The sequence below is a fragment of the Bufo bufo genome, chromosome 6 (genome assembly GCF_905171765.1).
Source record: "Bufo bufo chromosome 6, aBufBuf1.1, whole genome shotgun sequence".
Taxonomy (NCBI): Eukaryota; Metazoa; Chordata; class Amphibia; order Anura; family Bufonidae; genus Bufo; species Bufo bufo.
Genome location: NC_053394.1, coordinates 22,467,961 through 22,475,906, shown reverse-complemented (window position 1 = coordinate 22,475,906; position 7,946 = coordinate 22,467,961).

Below are 7,946 nucleotides of genomic sequence, written 5' to 3'. Positions count from 1 at the left end.
CCACTGCTCGCAGCTACCTTTGCATTTGTCTACCAATGATGTGTCAGATATCCTCGATGGGAGACAAGTCCAAAGACGCTGCAGGTCATGGTGACACGTTTAGGCCATGAAGACATCTCACAGTACCAAGAACAACATGCGACCCTGAACTGCTGTTAATAGCATTTAAAGATTTGATTTACAGCAGCCACATGGACCATGGAAACCTATAGTCTGCTGATATTTATTGACATCTATGGGAAAGTTTTGTGGGCACATGCGTTTCCTCCAGTTCTTAAAGGGGCAAAGCACACCCAATCTTCACCAGCCAATGGCTGGCAACTGTATACTGGATTCTGATGCTCCTCTGCCTAACTTGACCTGTGTCTGACTTCCAGATTGACCATTAGCTTCCTGCCCTGACCTGGGACTGTTTACCATACAGCTCATACTCTGCCTTCCCTGAGCTCAGCCTGTCCCTGACTATTAATTTGCCTGATTTCTCAGTGTCTCTTAAAAGGCCAGCATTCAATCCCTAATTTAACTCCAGCCTATGGTTGGCTGTCCTTGGGTATTTAGGGGATTGTCTTCTGTGGGAGGGTGCCTGAGTAATAAGTGTAACATTAACTTGTCTGTCTGTGTATTGACTTCTGCCTGACTTCTGGATTGGATCCTTCACTTCCTGACCTGATGTCTGCATGGTCTCCATGCAGACCATGAGCTGCTTGCCGTGATCTTGGTTTGCTTATTAGATTGCATGTACTCTGCCTGCCCTGACCTCGGTCTGTCCTTGACTACAGCTTTGCCTGATCCCTTGGTGCTCTGCACTGGTGTCTCTTGTCCCCTGTGGGTCAACAGTCTACTGAACAGAGACTACTCCAAGAAGTAGTGGCCTGGTCTTTCCCCATGCACTGGAGTTCAGATTCCTGTACAGGGGTTTAAGGGTAAACACTAAAGGGGCCACTTAGATAAGTCTTTAAGGAGTAACTCCAAGACAAATCTGGTGAGTAGCCATAGAGGATCCACATCTTCTCCGTAACAGTGATAATATACAATAAAGTGCTGCCACCACCAGACAGTGCTCGAAAAATACCAACAAGAAGTGATCAAATAACAGCTCTATAACTCATGTAATAGTGCTATACAATTTCTACCTAATACTGCTACACAATTAATATTCAAGGGAGTCTGTCAAGAAAGCATACTGCCATATAGGGTTGGTGCCCCAAAACATAATCAAAACTTTATTGTGAAAATCCGGTCCTCTAAGCCTGAGAAATGGTTACTTTGAACCCAATTATGGAGATGACAAACTCCCTTTACCCTTCATGATTGCACATCTCGAGTGCCAGGCTGTCTACGGCACCACCTTCTGCAGGAGTGTACAGCCTTGCTTACGGTTAGGCTGCTATCACACTGCCGGCAGGCTGTTCCAGCATAGAATGCCAGGAAATTGACGGATAAAAACCACTGCATGCGGTGGTATTTGTCCGGCCGATTCACGGCATATTTGCCAGATCGCACCCGGATCACTGCGGGGCCCCATTATAGTTAATTAGACCAAATGGTATTCCGGTAGCGTCTAGCCATGCCGGATCTGGCAGGCTGCTCCTGACCGGAACAGCCTGCTGGATCGGCACATGCAAATGGGAAACAAGCCTTAGAAAACAATCAACTAATTTCTTAGCCATAACTACAACTCCTTGTCGATGGCTGAATGCAGGGAAGCAAATGGTGGTTGGAAGATTTCTGGTAATTGATTGCAATTTATGGGTTAAGTTGTTGCACAGAATACAAGTTTTTGTGTTAAATGCAGCAGAGTTTACACCTAAACACTCACTGACAGCCCTCCAGCAATAAGCAGCCACAGAAAATTATTCAGCCGACCAGACCGGCGGAGAGGGTCAGTCAGGACATTGGGGTAGATTTATCCGAACTTGTGTAAAGCAAACTTATCTTAGTTAACAATAGCAACCAATCAGATTCCACCTTTCATTTTTGCAAAGCTCCTTTGGAAAATGAAAGGTGCAATCTAATTGGTTGCTATGGGCGACTAAACCAGTTTTCCTTGACACCAGTTTGATAACTCTCTCCCATTGTCTCTGGCTTGTGGTTAGTCCGGTCTGACAGTCATCTATCCCTCTATCTTCATTGAACTGCGGAGAAAAAGTTGTCAGGTGGCTTCATTCTAGAATAGTTATTTAACCTGCTACAAACCAGGCTGCGGAAAGTAAATACCCTAATGCAGTGATGCCCTACCATTTTTCGTCTGAGGGCCGCCTAGACTTGGTATAAATTTTGCGGGCCGGAACCAGGTAGCTTTGCCAGGAAAGAAATGCAAACGCTGTGAGGGGGCACATGTGAGCATTACTACTGTGAAGAGGGCACATATCTGGCATAACTACTGTGAGGGGGCACATATCAGGGTATAACTACTGTGAGGAGGGCACATATCAGGGTATAACTACTGTGAGGAGGGCACATATCAGGGTATAACTACTGTGAGCTGTGAGGAGGGCACATATCCGGGCATAACTACTGTGAGGGGGCACGAGTGAGCATAACTACTGTGAAGAGGGCACATATCTGGCATAACTACTGTGAGGGGGCACATATCTGGGCATAACTACTGTGAGGGGGCACATATCTGGGCATAACTACTGTGAGGGGGCACATATCAGGGTATAACTACTGTGAGGAGGGCACATATCAGGGCATAACTACTGTGAAGAGGGCACATATCTGGGCATAACTACTGTTAGAGGGCACATATCTTGGCATAACTACTGTGAGGGGGCATATATCTGGGCATAACTACTGTGAGGGGGCATGTGTGAGCATTACGTCTGTGAAGAGGGCACATATCTTGGCATTATTACTGTGAGGGGCATGTGATGTATACATGTATGTAGTGCAGTATGTGATGATCACAAACTGCACTACATATATTACACACATGTATACATCACATACTGCGATGTCACCTTCTTCTGCAGGTCTACCTTGATGTCTGGTCTTTAGGCTTCAGTCAGATCCTCCACCGCCATGCTTGCGCCGTGTGCCCGACACCACCAGGAGCTGGCCCCTCCTCCTTTCATCTCCCGCCGGCTTCTCCTACAGCAGGGCGCTCTATTGCTCCAGTGCCCGCCCAATCTTAACAATCAGGGGCGTAGCTAGAAATGACTGGGCCCCATAGCAAATAAAATTATGGGCCCCCCCTCCCAGATCTCCCACCCCCACATACCTATCGGACCTCCCACCCCTTCCAGAGCTCCCACCCAAACACCCCTCCAGGACCTCACACCCCAACATCCCCACAGCCCTCCCTAGATCCCCCTTCAGTGTCGTCCACAGATATCCCCCCCTTCAGTGCCGTCCACAGATATATCCCCCCTTCAGTGCCGTCCACAGATATATCCCCCCCTTCAGTGCCGTCCACAGATATCCCCCCCACCCAGAGCCGCTTCCTAGCTAATTTATTCACTGCACTTGCCTCTGTGAAATTGAAGAGAAGCGCCGTAATCTCGCACAGGCGCACTGGCAGAGGCTAGGAAGACGGTGCATGCGCACTTCGATGCCTCTGCCAGTGCGCCTGTGCGAGATTACGGCGCTTCTCTTCAATTTCACAGAGGCAAGTGCAGTGAATAAATTAGCTAGGAGGCTGCGCTGGGCGGGGAGATTGCAGGCACAGGCAGCATCGCTTTGCTGCCTGTGCCGTTCGCAGCGCGTCCTGCGCTAGTGCGCTGATAAAGTCTGGTCACTGCGTGGGTCGCATGACACGGCTTTGCGGGCCGCATTTGGCCCGCGAGCTGTAGGTTGGGTATCACTGCCCTAGTGTATAGCAGGCTAAAAGTCGTTGTTTTTTTATGATTTTGAGATAGTTACACTAAGTACTTGGCCCATATCATGAAGGTGCAAATATCATGTCTATGAAAACTATGTGCATGCAAGTTTCAGTTCAGTTCAAGACATGGAGTGTAAAGTGCTGACGAGCTTACAATGACTACTGGGTTTTACAGCGTGACACAATCATTTGTGATCGAAATCATTCATTTCAATGCTTTAGTCGTCCCATTTTAGCCACTACATAAATATCGTTTTAAGAGGCAAACCTCTTAAAAAATGTGGCATTTCAGTGGTTGTCCTGCTCCCCACAAAGTTTAATCTATGGCAGCTTTAATTTACACCAATTTTTGTTGTAAATTGTAGTAAATGTTTCGAGCTGGGGACACCTATACCCTTTCCCACCATGTCGGAACAACTTTTCAGTAAATTAGGAAGAGGGTGGTGAAAAAGGATAAAAAGCTACATACTTTTGCACATGTAGGACTTTTGCTAAATCTTCAACTTTTTGAAGTCGGACAGGCCGTTCCTAAATTCCCTCCATACACTTTTCAACTGTAGTGTAGGGGGTATTTTCAAATGGTTTGTTACTTAAAGGAGCACTCCCACAACAGTTTTTATCCTATGACCTGTTAGAAAGGTGCATGATGTAATCTGTAGTGAAGGCAATCTTCTCATCAGTGACTGTATTAGTTAGTTATAATCTCGCTTCTGATCCTCAGCTGTGTCCTGTGATCAGCACTCTAATCTCCAACTGATACAGGACAGGAAGTCAGTTACATCTCTATTCAAGACTTAGATTGAGGCTCCCATAGGGATACATAGGGATACTTCCTGTCCATACATAAGGTGCTGTGTTCTTTGGAAAGTTTGATTGTTGGTCACATGACACAGCTGAGCATCAGAAGGGAGGGGATAGCTCATGAATACAGACACAGGTAAGAAGATTACATTAATCACAGATTACATCATGTACCCTTCTAGCAGGTCAGAGAATAAACATTTTTGCGGAGTTATTCTTTAAATGTTATGTAATTCATTGCTATATCATATTGTGTATTGAACCTAGTATAGTGTATATGGATGGCAAACCCATGGGTAACAAACCCTGGCTCAGCCCCTGTAGAAGGGTAGATGTGGGCTGACCCCATCCCTAACCTTTAGGTGAGTCTAGTCTGGAGTTTCAGAGAGGAAGGAAGAAAAATCCATGTGCTCCTTCTTCTCAGGCCCAAGAAAACTTCAGAGACTAACTGATCTCTGTGTGTATTACTGCAAGAACTACAGAAAGAAAGAGATAGAATTGGAGAACTGAAATATGCATGGCCAAGCATAGGAGTCAGTAGGTAATCTTCGACTACAGAACTTTCTGCAAATGAGGGACACTGTTAAGACTTCACACGTGCCACCAAGACCCTGTTTCCCACAGTGGACCATACAAAACCATTTCTAGAGGACTTTATTAAGATAAAGAGGAAAGAGGGCCATAACTCCCATTCTTGCCTAAATCCATACACTGCTATATGGCAGAGAATTGTGCTGTGTACAGTTGGAGCTGTGTTATGCTATAGTTGGATGTACAGTACTACTACTTCTATGTTGCACTACAGTAAAAAGAGACATTTATTCTTCTAACTCTGGCTTGGTTTCCTGACTCCTACACCATACGCTGGCCATTACACTTTACACCCCTTGCATTGCACCCATTCAAACACCTATTATCAAGGGCACCCCAACTACCTTCACATAGGAGTCCGCCCCAGAATAAGGGTATGCCCTGAGGAAAGAAAGGGTGCCCCCCACCTCCTCTGCATGGCCAGATGGAGCAACAGTGTATAGTAGCCATCGTAATTGACTGGAAAAGCTAGAGCAGTTACCATTCTCATCCTCTGCTTTGGATCCTCACTGGTCGCTGCACAAGCAGGAATAATATAAAAAAAACACTGTGTTAACCTTGGATATATGATGACATACATTTCTCAACATTGAAATTGCAACACCTGGAACGAATAGTCGTGGAATTACAGAAATATTTGCCAACGATAAAAATGTATTAAGATATTCAAAACATCTCAATTTATGAAGTATTGAGTATGAGAGCAATAAGCAGTGAGGTTATAAATGGTTGTCAGAGGAATTTTCTGCCATGCTGAACACACTTGGGCACACAAATCATCAAGATCCACTGCTCGCAGCTACCTTTGCATTTGTCTACCAATGATGTGTCAGATATCCTCGATGGGACACAAGTCCAAAGACGCTGCAGGTCATGGTGACACATTTAGGCCATGAAGACATCTCACAGTACTAAGAGCAACATGCGACCCGGCATTGTCCTGTGGAAAAACGGCTCTTGGGACGCTTTGGAGAAATGGCTATGCCACTAGTTCCACAACCAAATCAATGTAATGCCGAGCTATTTGTTTACATGAAATGAAGACAAGAGGGGTCCAGCTACAGTACATTATGCAACCCTACACTATAATCCTGGGAATAGGAGTGGTATGACATTCCTTTGTAAAAGCTTCTTCATGGCTTTGCCCATGTTATCTCTAGCTATCATTGTGTCTGAGACAAAAGCAGGAATCATCCCTGAAAAGGATAAACCTCCATTCCAGCCTTCATCGCCGTCTTGATGTGCACCATGATAGCTTTTGAAAACAGTGGTGTGAGGTCAATAGAACATCTAATGTTGTGCCAACACCATCTATTGGTTTGTGTAGACACAGTTTGCTGCCTTAGGCTTCGTATGTGACTTCCAGTTTCATTTGCAGTACAGAATGGATCACTACGTGCCATTCTCCTAAACAGTTTGTCATTATTCTTCCAACCCCTGGGACACTCAAGCTAGCTGACAGATTGATAAACCAAGGTCTCTAAAGGATGTATTACACTGGCAGATAGTCTGCCAGATCATCGCTAACAAGCGTTCGTAGTAACGCTTGTTAGCGATGATCTGGCAGTGTATAACTGCTGCCAATTGCACGATGAATGAGCACATTCATTGAGCAATCCAGATCTGGTTTAAAAATCATCGTTTGCCGGCGGCAGATTGTCCTATCTAATTACCATCTGCTGCCGGCAAACAACTAGTCAGTATGGGGATGAGCGATGGCACTAGTGATCGTTACTCCCCGTACTATGGAGGAGATCACTGCATGTAAATAATGCAGTATCCAATGCTGCCAACGATTGTCAGGAAGGAACACCTCCAACCCGACAATTGCCTACATGATCACACAGTCTAATACAGCCTTAAAAGGGTTCTCCGGGAATAAAAAAAAAAAATGAAAATACTTACATATTACTTTATTATAAATATTATCCCAAATACATTACATTAGTTATGATGGCTCATTTTGTTTTAAGAGCAATTATCAGGGGCAATAAAATGGCCACCGTCCTATTAGTACAGACAAAACCCGTCCTAATCACAGCAGGGCAAGTTACTTCACAACACTGAGGTAAAGAACTGCCTCATCCTCCTCTCTGCTTGTCAGGGATTATGATCCTGAATACAGCTGATAAGATCTTCAGCTGAATCTCCGTAGGAATGAAGTTCATGAGGAGACATGAAGTACAGAGAGGATGGACAGGATAGACTGTGGTAATGGAGACTGCATACAAGTGCTGCTGCTCATTACACCCACCCTCCTCTCTGTACTTCATGTCTCCTCTGATGAACTCCATTCCTACAGAGATTCAGCTGAAGATCTTATTAACTGTGTTCAGGATCATAATCTCTGTCAAGAAAAGCAGAGAGGATTATGAGGCAGTTCTGTAGCTCAGTGTTGTGAAGTAACTTACCCTGCTGTGCGATTAGGACAGGTTTTGTGTGTACTAATAGGACGGCGGCCATTTTATTTCTCCTGGTGATTGGACCCCAGACAAAATTAGCTATTACAACTAATGAAATGCATTTGGGAATATATTTATAATAAAGTAATATTTACGTAGTTTCATTTTCATAATTCCTGGAGAACCCCTTTAAGCTTAAGGATTCTGTTCCTCTTAGTTTGTGACAAGTGATAACTGGCACATCAACGAACTGGAGGCATTGATCAATCATCCTACACTAATTAATTAGATTTTTGTGGTATCACGCGGCTAATAAAAAATTTGGCTTT